Here is a 12,352-nt window from a genome sequence, read left to right on the forward strand (position 1 = left end):
CCATTGTGTGCTTATGAAAATACCTTGTCATTAAAAAGGAACCTCCACTACCTTATAAAGAGGAAATAACTTGGTGATTGAAAGGATAATATAAGGGCAAAGGATCCTCAGATATTTGCTTGATTTTATTTGTCTCCTTTTTTGACTTCAAAGACAATAGTAGGGTTGTTAATCCATCATGTGGTTATGACTGAAGTGTTTTGCCTTATCAAGTTTAATCTCACAGATGCTCAATGTTGCTTTCCCCCACACTGTTGTTTGTCTATAGGGGTGCTGAACATGATGAAAGCAAACACCAGCAGCTTGGTAGGGATATGGGAACTTTGGAATAGTGTCAGAGAGAGACCTGATTTTCATAAACAGGACTGACTTCTTGCTTTGCAGTGTGGGGAGGCACTGTCACCAAGGCACTTGCCTTATTATAAGTGAAAAAGTGTTTCTCCTATATCCATCAATGCTGTGCTCTCTGGCAGAATAATCCCTTCGCCACCTGCTAGTTAACCTTACTTACATATGGAGGACTTAACTATTGCATTGGCACTTTAAAACTTGAGTTGCTCATCTGTATTTTTGACTTACTGCTGTTTTGTTTTCCAATTGGTCTAAAAGGTAATTTCAAGCATATAGGTAGCCATCCAAACAAGTATTGTCACTGTATTGTTAAATATGGGCCTTCTAATTCATGCATGGAAAAAAAAATGTAATTTGCTACTGCATAACTCTCAGCTGCCCTGGAATTAGTAGAGCCTGTATTGGCTTGTGATTATCAAAACCAGTATTGTCTTGTTTTCCTGACCCCCTTACACATAAAAAAGGTTGACATGGCAGAGTAATAGAAAGTGTATTGCATTAGGGTTTAGTATTAAAGATAAACAGCACAAATGAAACTGAAAGCATATGGCATTCCTTGCCTTCTATGCCAGCTGATGAGCAATACATTTTGTATTATGATCCACTTTGGAGGTTTTAAACCATTAAAACCTTGTTGTTTTGTTTTGCATGCTTGAAAGTTGCCAGTTAAACCAACTGGAGTAGCCTAATTTAGCTGATTGTGTGACTAATGTGTCAGAGCTCTGGCTTTGAGTTTTCTAGGCTGGAAGTGAAAAATTGGACAAAATGCTCTGCATACAGCAGGCTGTATACTATAACAATGCTTTAAATGTGGAACATTGCAGATGGAACTGCAACTACAGTTCTGAAAAGTATCTAAAGGAAAAAGAAAAAATCAACGAATAGTTCTCATATTCAAGTACCAGATTCAAGCCCTCAGAAAAAATTATCATTTCCTTATGATTACCTAATGGTACTATTCAATATTTAATAGAATGTCTTCTGAGAATTCAGTTAAGCAGTTAATATTAGTATATACTAAAGAAGTGAATCTCAGATAGCTCTACCTCACAAATCCAATGATTCTAATGCAGACTCTGTGCTGATGTGGAGTTGAATGGTTTCCCTTAGCTGAAACAAAGGATTTAGAATATGCACAGTGGGTGCACTTGGATAGATGCGATGCAATGATGTTCCATAGGTAAAACAGCTCAGTTGGAACAATGGCAGAAAGAAACATCTTTCTAAGATCTTCCTAAGAAACTAACCATGTATTAGTTGGAATTAGATGATCTTTAAGGTCCCTTCCAACCCAGAACATTCTGTGATTCTGTGATACTCTCCCTTGAAACTTTCCCTTGTCACTACTACCTGGATAATACTGTCTGTCGTTTTTGTGGCTACCATCATGTCTAGCACAGTGAGAATATGAAAGGACTGGGGTAGAGACTCTCAGAATGAAAATTGTGTATGGTTTGAGCATCTTTAGAGAGAAAGCTCTGTAGCAAACATTCATCATTGGTTTGTATGACATTAGTTTAAAACTGTTTAAAATATGATCACCTAGAAACTCCTTTAAGCATTCAGACATTGACTGCACTTTTTAATAAAGTTTCTGTTAATCACAGACTCTTAAAGGTCAAAGAAATGTTAGCTCAAACCACACCTTTCTTTTGATTGAATTTCTTTGATATATTTGATCACTTGGGTTATAAAATAAAATCAACATTCTCTGGGGCTTATTTATCTAATTCAATTTATGTCTTTCCTATTTTGCATCAGCTCTTTTCTTCCAAAGATACAGAGCTATTTAGACATGTCTGGCGTAGTGAGAGACAGTTTGTTCATGTTTATTTCAGACTTGAAAGAGGAGGAAAGGCAATACCTCTTTGCATATTTTCTTTTAACTTTCTTGTGATTAAATGTGTTGTGTCAGTGAGAACCTGACTGAAGGCTGAACCCTTTGCTGTTGTGAAATTACTATATTACTATCTCAGTGCAGAAAGGGCAACCACAACAAAGCCGAACATCTCATAGGCAAAAGATAGTTTTATAGTAGTGGCAGAGCAGGCTCTGGAGAGGTTGGAGGGATGAAAAAGAACCAGCAAGTCTTCTGGAGGCCACGGTGCCTCTGAAGGCACGGTATTCTGGGTGAGGTGGGTAAAGCCCTTTGCTACATCTCTTCCTCTTCCTAATGTCCTCACATCAGTCCAGCTCGTCTGATCTCATCAGGAATATGGTACCTCTTCCAGGGACTCCTCATGCTATACTAGATGCTAAAGGTGGTGCTGGTTTAAGACTGAGCCTTAAGCAGTTTCTCTGAGTGCAAGGTGCCTGCTCTGAAAATGTGTGAGATTTTTAGCTTCCTGTGGCATTGTTGAAGCCCTCCTCCTGCATCTAGACTGTGCCGTAGTAATTTCACAACAGCGAAGAGCTTGAACCTTCAGTTATGCTCTTTTTTTGTCAAGCTATTTGGACCAAAATATTTAAGTATACGATATTTATTGTAGATATGACAATGCCAGAAGTGTTCAATTTGTTATTTCTGCTTAATCACTTAAATAATTTGATTACGTTTTTCCCTTTCAAATTAATTAAAGTTCATTATATAGAAAAAGACAGGTGTTTTTTCAGTGGATCTCTCCTGCTCTTCCTTCCGCACCATCCCTCAAATAATTTAATAAGTGGCAGTGTATAGTCATATAGTCACCCATGTAACTTCTGATTCTTCTCAGAAGTTGCTATATGAGATTTTATGATAGTTTTGTGGTTATAAAAAAAATCTTATTTAATTGGCTGACAAGTGTCATCTCTGGTATGTGATAACGTAGACAAAAAAAAAAGAAGAAAGAAATAAAAAAGCTGTTCACCAATATGAACTTTTTTGTCTCAGCATCTTTCTGAATAAATCTGATGTAGAAAGCCAAGTAGCAGAATAGATTGTTATATTATGGTTCAGTTTGCATGTCTATCTAAATTCAATCTCTTAATAAAACTCAGTTATTGATTATTACATTTCTAATTTGCCTCAAGGCTCTTCTACACAATTATGGCAAAGAAACAAAACATAAAAGAATTTTCCTGCAGAGAATTATTCCAAAAACAAAAAAGGGGGGAAATAGAACATAAAGCTGAATTAGATTTGTTATCCTGCTGTAAAGCTAGCAGAGAGCTTTAGCAAGCAGAAGGTTTTATGAAAGTTAAGCTGTTCAGATGGCTATACTAAAAGTATTAAAATGTAAAAGTGGTAGGCTGCTGGTAGGCTTTTTTTTTTTTTTCCCTGGATATACATTTTTAATATTCAAAGGAGTATTTTCTCAGAAATAAGTATTGAAATGCTTACTGCCTACAGCCTAACACAATCCTTGGTCTCTTACCGAGCAATTACCCAGAGGGGCGGGTTCAGATGTGCAGGGAGTTGTTTCTGGAGAAGGGGAAAAAGGAGAAAAAGAGAAAGGATGAGATGGACCAACCTGGTCAAACAGATACTTAGCTCCTTGAATGGTGAAACTGTTTGTGCAGTCAAATATTTGACTTACCAAAGAGTCTAGGAACTTGCTTAGTTTTTGTATTAAAAAAGAAAAAAAAAAAAAAAAAAAAAAAAAAAAAGATGCAATTGTCTGCAATTGTCCTCAGAATATTTAACGAACTCAGTGATTAGATTATTCTGATGAGATTTGTGACTTTTTTTTTTTTTTTTTTAAATGAGTCTTACACTGAACAACAGCCAAAACTTGAGTCTTTAATATAGAATTACTCAGATCTGAATTTGGATTACTTTTCCAGTATAATACAACATCTCACAAAGGAGTCTGAGAAAATTCCCCCCAGAATACACAAGCCACAAACTGCCTCTTAGAAACAGCTGGTACAAAACAGTATTGTACAGTGATGACATGCATGGAGACTAGAAGTTTGGGTAACTTACTGTTTACTAAAACCAAACCAAACCAAAAAAGATGCTACTTGTAACAACTGCCACTCAAGTATATTTTTCAATATTGAGATAAAGTTACTAACCTGTGGACCCCCACTGAAAAATTCAGTATCCTCTGGAAGTTTAGGCGAGAAACAGAGTTCACTCTCTAGCATGTCAGCTAATGAACAAGCAACAATAAAGGGGACTCTATAGGATGCATCGGCTTCATGCTGGTGGTAGTCTTAAATATTTCAGCACACTTTCATTTTTGAGAAGAGGTTATCAAGGGCAAAGCATTGCTACAGATATTGTTATGCTTCTGTCTAACATGGTTTTGTATTGTATGTTCTGTAAGGCTAAGCATGATCAGAATTTAATGCAACAAGTCAATACAGCAAAGGATTTTCTTCCAGAAGTAACTGAATTAGAAAATCTTGTGGCAAAATAGTGAATATATTTCCTGTGGCAGTGAGATACCTCATTATTTATTTGACCTTTCAAAATTCTATTCATTTAAAACTTAATGTAAACTTTAAGAGATGTGCTTGATATTCGGAAAATATAATGAGATCCAGTAATAGCTCGAAAATGTGAGGAAACTTTTTTTTAAAGTATAGAACATACCTCTTAAACCCTGATGACCTTTAAAACTAGAAGAGCACACTAACGTCATTGCGGTGAGGTATTGCAGGCAGTGATAGCTGAAATGTATTTGATACTAATTTGTGCATTCAAATATGGGGAAAAAATAACATTGTCAAGCTGTTTTTAAAGTTGTGTGTTTTTTGTTTGTTTGTTTGTTTGTTTTCTTTTGTTTTGCATGAGACCTTTAAAGTTTTGAGGCAATTGTGGATTTTTATTTATTCATTTTTTAATGCAATAGATTTCTCAGGAAATGGTCGAATCTCATTTGCTGTAGGACTCTTTTTGGGCCATAGGAAGAGAACATTCATTCAATTTCCTCTGTGCATTACGCACACATGCTTTTAACTGTGCCTGTGTTTCCATGTGAAAATGGAGCAATTATGACTCTATGAAAGTGCTAAAAGAGGTTTTAGGGCCATCAGGGCAAGATGCAATCAGATATTCCCTATCTGCTCCAGTGAAAAGGTAGTTTTCTGCTTCCTTAGTGAAGTTGTCGTGAAGACTGGATGCAGGGCATGGCACATGGTATTTAAAATAGTAAAGAAGTAATATTCAGATTGCAGGTTTAGGGGCAGGGCAGTTCCAGTGATACCGTGTGAGTAGTCTGATTTCAGAGCCTAATTCTTCTGTTGTCATTTACTAATTTAAATACAAATGCTTATTATTATGGACAATATGCAAAAATATGGCCTTTATTGATTTGGAAGGGTTGGAGTCTGATGTCAAAAGACCAGCTTTGACAGATTAGCAGAAGAAAGAACCACTTGCATGCTTAAGGGCTGAAACCACAAATTCTGAGTTGCAGGTGGATGAGGTGAGAGAAGCATTCAGTTTAAGTCTCTTGGGTTTTTCTCATCCATTGGATGACTTGTATGTTTGTCTGCAATGGGAAAAGATATGTTTTTCTGCACCAGGAAAGGTTTCTTTTTTTTCCATTTCCTCTTGAAGTTAGAGTAATGACAGGTTTGGACAGCTACTGTGCATGTCTTACTCGTTGCTTTTTTGGTTTGGGAAGCAACTTTATGATCTAAGGTAGATTGTCTAGGAGAGCATGACCTTTTTTAAAGCTTACTTTCAGTTGTCCAGACTTGTCAGCAAGATGGAAAAGTCTCCCTACTTCTTGTTTATGTCTAGTTGTGTTTCATCAGCAAATAGGCTCAAATAATTAATAAATTTATCTTTTAAAAATGTAGGGGGTGATTGAGCTGCCTTCCTTTTTCTCTTGCCAAGTCACATTTACCTTTCTGAACCATTACAGAAAAATCTACGCTCCATGCAAAATTCTTATAATTCAAAACTGAACAGGAAATATCCATAATGTGTTGGTCCCTCTGTGATGGACACAACTTAAATCCCTGCTGGAAGCATTCCAACCTTCAGGCTTTGTTGGCTGAGATCTCATTCTCTTTTCATAGTGTGAAACTCATGTCATGTCTCATCTCTAATCATTTTGTAAATTATTGCTAGTATTAAAACTCACAATCATCTGTTGCTGTTGCTTTCCTCTTACAGTGCGAGCCCTAAGTAAACATAAATGAGAGGTCATATTTGAGCCCCAAACATCATAACCAAAGCCAAGGAAGGAGAAGGCACTTGTTCACGATTACTCAGCTGGTTGGCATCACAGCTTCCTAGTTTTTCTTTATTTTGTTAGACCCACAGTTGTCCCACCCCCTTCATGCTGGGACTGACCTAGAGGAGCTGGGGGTGGAGGGATATATGCCAGGACATCCTGTTTTGATGTACCCTCGGCAGCACCACAGCCTTTAGCAGAGTAACTGTATAGAGTCTGCAACTGTTGATGTGGCTCTTACAGGTCAGAAGGGAGGCAGATCTCACAGAGACTGTTCATACCATCACACGCCCTCTGCCAGCTGGCATCACCAGCAAGGCGTCACCGACGGGCTTTATGGACTACATGGAGTCTGCCTGCAGCCCTGTCCCTGGGCAGACCGGGGGACTGGGATCTGCTGGATTACGTGGTAGTCTAGGAAGGGCCTCTGAAACTGAAGGAAATGTTAGTGCCACGGAATTGTGCTAACAGATGCAAAGAGACTGTGCTGCAGAGGACAGTCTTACTGATTCCTTTAGCTGCACAATTCAGTATTTCTTAGTGAAAGAGACAGGTAAAACCAAGCTGTGGATTTAGTAAAATTGCAAGTACATGAGACATAAATGCTTTATGACTGTATGGACATAAGGAAGCAGGAGAATATAATTCCTCCAGCATACAGCTTTAGCACTTTAGCTTATGTTTCTAGGGCACTAACTATTTCAAGGAGACCCCTGTTTCCTCTGGGACACCTGATCACAACATCTGTAAAACAGTTCCCATTTCATTACGGGAATAAACCACCATGGAAACCATGGTATGCTCTCATTTTTCCTCCCTGGGCTTTCATCCACCAGCCTCTGTTTCTATTCATTGTTTATTCAAAAGCAAACATCTGCATTGTCTCTATATTATTCTACCCAAGTTTTCTCTCGCAGAAGACTTCTATGTTGATGATTTTCTCTGGCACTTTCGTCGGGAAAAATACTATAATTAGAGGTAAATTAGCCCTTGTAGTGTCTACTTTCCATCAGTAAAATTTCACCAAACAGTGTGCTATTAATACCTATTAACTTCCTGACAAGAAAAGATAACTTGATATTGATTATATTATGTTGCTCACAAAGCCTAGGTATTCACTGAAGAATCCATTAATTTAGATTTTTTTTTGACTTTCTTTGTAAACCTGGAAAGAGATATATTTATATAATGAGTCTTCTGTTACAGTTTAATATTTTATAATTTATGGTGTTTAAAAAGGATGGATTTTTTTCCTGTTTTATTGTTCTGGTTTTAGATTATCTTGTTTCATTGTCCATGCCTAATTGTTCACAAGACTGAAAACTGATCTTGATTTTGGGATATCTTTAATGGCACTTTCAGCTGAATCTGCTCCTCTGTCTGGCTCATCTTCTGGTCTGATAATTACTTGTGCTGGCTGAAAGGGAGGGAGGAGGAACATAGAGCATGGGCAGGTGGGAGGGAAGAGTAATTTAAACTCATCTAAATCCAGCAGGAACACGAGCGATCCAGTGGCAAGCCAGTTCAGGAAGCTTATTGAGCAAAAGTAGATAATGGAGAGAAGATGAAGGATAGAGAGGAAGGGTGGGATGAGACAGCCAAAAATTTAGATTTACAATCCTATGGAATTGCACCCCTAATCCCTGGGACTGGACTGCTCAAAATCTGAGGAAAGAGCAAAGACTGTCAGCTTGATTTAGTTTAAATCCATGAATGCTTTCAGTTACAAATTTTAGCTCTGTAAATTTTCCAAAGGGCAGAGCTTAAAATGATCAAAGGGTGGAATTGGAATACCTCTCTTGACAAAGCTCCGGAAAGGAAAACATGTTTTTTTTGTGCTATGAGCTTTCAAGATATTTTAGTCTTTTGCAGTGCAAAATGCACTTGTGAAGAAGACAGGTTACAATGCAAGTAAGTTGGCAAGACGGAAAAATAAATAATTTTCTAAGAGATTTTATAAATAAAGGACTGCATTATATGCATGATGGACTTTTTTCACTCTGCTGTGTTTAGTAAAAAGCATGTATTCACTCTTCCATTATGAACAAAGTCATATCTGAAACTTCAGTCTCCTGAAATATCTGGAATCTGGGATATGTTCATTTGTTTCATGCCTTTCTCACAGTTCTTTTTTAACTCATACATCCATGAACCTGGTATCTGCTTTGGGGGTTATTCTACAAGAGGACTGAGGTGTGCTGTGGTTACCTGAATGTAACTGCTTGTGTGTTGACAGGTGGCTGCATTATGAGGATGTAGAAGGGAAAACACAATTTTCCTCCAGTCCGTGTTCTCTCTCTGGCCTGGATCTGAAATTTTGGTTCTCCTTCAATGGAGTCAAATTTGTTTAAGTGAAAATTTAAGACAAGGATGACTGTGTAGAGAAGCAAAAGGCGTTAATTAGAAGATGAAAAAAAAAAAATCTGCTCCAGGTATTTTAAAATAATTGGAGAGATAGGTTTGTTTAGGAAACATTCTTCTAGCAATGTTACATTTAATAACCATAAAATTGATCATTAGGTGCCATAGAAGCTCTGGGAATGGTTTAGAAATGAATGATGAATGAAGTGAAAATTCAAAAATAAATAATAATATTTTGTCAGGAGATGTTCAAAAATGTTTTATATATAATTATTAGTTTTACCTTAATTATATCAAAATATAAATCAAAATCATTCAAATTACTTTGTGTATTACTGAGTGAAAAATAATTGCATTTTAAATTTCATTGAAGAGACCTGGCAAACAAAATGGTAATTAAAAGGAGTTATCATATAAACAAAAAGCATCAAAGCCTATACACTATGGATTTTTTTATTCCTGGAGTTGAAATCAAGCTAGGCAGAGGACTGATTGAAATTTATCCCAGAGTAGCTGAAAGGGAAATGAAAATTAAAAATGTATGTTCTATAACTTCAATATAAAGCTCAGATAAAAATCACAAAGTCACTATCAAGGTGAACTTCTCAAGAAAGAATACAGACCAGGCAACTGAATTGTTTTTCTATGTCTTGCATAATTATTTTCCAACAAATTATTTTATTGTACTTTCTGTACAATGTACTCTTTTACATCTGTATTTCACCAGATTTTTATTTTGTTCTCATTTTCTCTTACCTTTATCTAAACTTTTCATTCCTTCTGTTTTCTTTATACTTTCATTTTTTAAATTTCCTTCAGAAGCAAAAACTATAAACAGTGCTATTTTGTGCCTGCAGAAAGATACTGCACAGCAGTCCACATAGAACAGTCAGTACTTCTGCGTAATCCCCAGCTCTTCTTCCTTTCAAGCACAGAAGAGTCTTACACGTATAGCAAAGGTCAAAACTTGAGTTCATGGAATCACAGAATGGTTTGGGTTGGAAGGGACCTTAAAGCCCATCCAATTCCAACCTTCTGCTATGGGCAGGGACACCTCCTGCCAGCCCAGGCTGCCCAAAGCCTCATCCCCCCTGGATATGTGGATACTTTCAGGGCTGGGGCATCCACAGCTTCTCTGGACAGCCTGTTCAGTGCCTCACCGCCCTCTGAGGGAAGAATTTATCCCTAGCATCTAATCTAAACCTCCCCTCTTTTAGTTTAAAGCAGTTCTTATCCTTTTATTTCTATATTTTTTTCTACTCCCTCCATTTGTTCTATTGAGGGGTCTGATGTCTTTAAGTGAGATTAAAATATATATATATGTATACAGAAAAATAGCTATTTATATATGAGGTTCCTATCTTGACACAATCACTATCTTGAGGAGTTCCCAGCCTATCGAAAAGGTTTAAAAAATATTATTACCCTCATCGTAATAGTTCCATTAAAAATGAGGAACCTGAGCTTTGTGTCAGAGCTAGCAATGTAAGAGCAATTCTTTTGAATCCCATTCTAAAATGGTAGACTCAGAAGTACGCTTCTTTCAAGCCAATGAATTTCAAACGCAAATACCTTTTTGAGATTACTTGTCTTTAGTTTCTAGAATTCAGTATTTGAGTTCCATTTTAGGTGTCCTCAATCAAATTTTTTTAAGCCACTGTATGCAGGGCAAGTGGTGATTTTGTCAGAAAGCTAAGAAATGGGTTTATTATGTTGAATAAACTGAACAAAGATGTATGCATACAGCTAGATTGACCATTTTCTCATTGGGGACCCCATTTTCTCTCATTCTCCCTTTCAGTTGAAACCTTTTGTATCACATGACTTGTGAACTGAAGGAGAGCTGAAGAACACGCCAGTCCAAATTTCAGTACATCATACTGTGGTAAGTTCAAATTTTTGTTGTTTTAACAACTTATCATTTTTTTTTCCACTTAGAAATGAAAAGACATAGTGAATACATATGATGAAACTGATACTTTTCCAGGTTTCACATTAAATAAGATTTTTCTTCTGAATTAATGATATTTTATATCTGTGTTAAACTGTAGAAATTACTACTTTTTTTTTTTTTTTTTTTCATGCTGTGTGATGTCTGAATTTTTCTCGTGGGCTGGATCCAATTTCTTTGGGACTGGTATAAGTTTTTGTCTTGAGAACACTGAAGGGTTTTATTCTTGTAGAGTCTGATGGCTCTTATTGATTTGATGTCCTCTAGAAATCTCTTTGGAGGAAAATGCTCTCCTTACAGAGGTAGATTAACTGTTTGACCTTTAAGCACTGCATGAAAATCAACTCTCTTTTAAATGCAAAAATGTCACCTGGTGATAAAAGGGACTTCTTAATGTGTTAGGGAGAAAACTGAAGTTTTTCTTAGGATTGTTGCTAGAGCCTCACTCTGTATTCTGCAGCTTGCCTTGTGGCAGATTGTTTCATTATCCAGACGTATCATTAATCTTTTTTATTATCACCTTAAAAATAAACAAACAATGATTTTGTTGTGTTTGACACAAGTAGTGCATTTTAATTTTGTAGGCTTGTATTATTGACTTAGAAAAGCTCTGCAACATTTCAGCTTGAAAACCTGACTTAAAAATATGAAAGTGCTTTTCAGATGTGTGGAAATATAATGGCATCTGTTGTGCATATTAAACAAAGTGTGTGATTTTTATCTCTTCCACATGGAGTTAAACATTAACTAGGAAAGTTGATATTAATTAATTTTAGAAAAAATAACTTGCCATTCATTTTGCTTTCATGCAAATAGCTATGCTGTTCTGTGGGCAATACTGAAAGCAGGTCTCTAAGAAAAAAGAGGAGTAATCTTGGATCACATGATGGAGTTTATTTCAGTAATAATAACTGAAAATTCAATTGGTTTGATATTCTACCTCTATGGTTTCTTTCTTTGTTTTACAACTTGGCAAAATTCTGTTTTCCTTCTTTCTTTATTAGTATCTATCCAAAGTAATAATGGTGTTTATGATAGATTAATTCTGGATTAGTTCTTGGTTTTTAGATATGATTTTCTTAATTGTAGTGTTTGTGAACATGGACAGCTGACAATCTACTGGCATTTATTTCTGCTTTTGTCAAGATAATTTAAAATTAACGTAATAAACATGAACTTGTGAAGGAAACACTTCAGAACTCTTCTTGACTTTATGAAACTTATGGCCTGAAATAAAGTTTTGATTCATTCTCTGGTATTCAATGCCAAGGAGACATTAATGTCCTTGGAAAAACAAACAAACCAAAAAAACAGCCCCAAACCAGCAACAAAAAACATAAATCTGTGTGCTACAGATGTGGATATACTTGGCTGGTCATTAAGGATTTGTAAAGTATAATATTGATGCAACTGAAGAGAGAGAATAAAAATTACTTAGAAAGTTTTAGGAGAAATCGAAGTGGATATGTCTTTTATGCAGGGTTTCAATTCTTATGTATTCTCTCTCTTTCTATCGGCGTACTTTATACTTGCTAAACTGATACACACAAGTAAGAAGCAGTGATTTAAAACA

General features: G+C 36.2%; 1 protein-coding gene across 3 annotated transcripts in view; it reads left to right on the forward strand.

Annotated features, from left to right (window-relative positions):
• Nucleotides 1-12,352, forward strand: part of TENM1 (teneurin transmembrane protein 1) — an 895,307-nt gene that overhangs the window by 197,924 nt on the left and 685,031 nt on the right. For all 3 annotated transcript variants that reach the window (XM_035325181.1, XM_035325182.1, XM_035325183.1), the window contains one exon: nt 10,630-10,713. The gene's annotated coding sequence lies outside the window, so the exon portion shown is untranslated. The remainder of the gene's footprint in view (nt 1-10,629; nt 10,714-12,352) is intronic.

Source organism: Oxyura jamaicensis, chromosome 4 (genome assembly GCF_011077185.1).
Source record: "Oxyura jamaicensis isolate SHBP4307 breed ruddy duck chromosome 4, BPBGC_Ojam_1.0, whole genome shotgun sequence".
NCBI classification, from domain to species: domain Eukaryota; kingdom Metazoa; phylum Chordata; class Aves; order Anseriformes; family Anatidae; genus Oxyura; species Oxyura jamaicensis.